The sequence below is a fragment of the Octodon degus genome, unplaced genomic scaffold (assembly GCF_000260255.1).
Source record: "Octodon degus isolate 3935 unplaced genomic scaffold, OctDeg1.0 scaffold00244, whole genome shotgun sequence".
Classification (NCBI taxonomy): Eukaryota; Metazoa; Chordata; class Mammalia; order Rodentia; family Octodontidae; genus Octodon; species Octodon degus.
The window spans coordinates 1,196,098-1,196,674 of NW_004524820.1; the positions used below are offsets into that span (position 1 = coordinate 1,196,098).

The 577-nt window shown below is 39.7% G+C and overlaps 1 protein-coding gene across 2 annotated transcripts in view; it reads left to right on the forward strand.

The window, feature by feature from the left end:
• The window catches only part of Coq3 (coenzyme Q3, methyltransferase), a 51,948-nt gene that overhangs the window by 47,510 nt on the left and 3,861 nt on the right, over nt 1–577 (forward strand). The window lies entirely within an intron of this gene.

The window sequence follows — 577 nt, forward strand, 5'->3', positions numbered from 1 at the left end:
AGCACCACATGCCAGCCAGCCCCGCCCCCTGGTGGGCTGAGCTGGCCACACACACACAATAAATAAATGTAATAAATAAAAAATAAATAAATATTTAAAAAAAAAAAAAAGAAAAAGCAGGTGTTGTCTTCACCTTCTTTGACATAGGAGGACTCAGGGCTTGTGAGATGACAAGGATCACTGGGCACTTAGAATGGGGCTTAAGGCCAAATCCTCCAACTCCAAGCTTGATTATCCTTATTATTATTGTTATAGAAGTTGGGCAGATTTAGTTCTCTCAATGTATTTCTAAACTTTCTTGCAATAACTATCCCTAAAGGCCTATTATTATTACTACATATAGACTGTTTTGTATTTATTTGTTCATTCATTTTTAAAATGTATTTGGTACAGGGTCTCACGCAGCTCAGACTCATAGTGATCTTCCTGTTTTCAGCCTCTCCAGTACTGGGATTACAAGCATGCAGCTAGTGTGGCATGTGGTGTCAGGGATTGAGCCCTGGTCCCTGTGCTTGCCTAAGCAGGCACTTATCTACTGAGCTATCTTGTAGGCCCTGTTTGTATGTTTAAAATATTA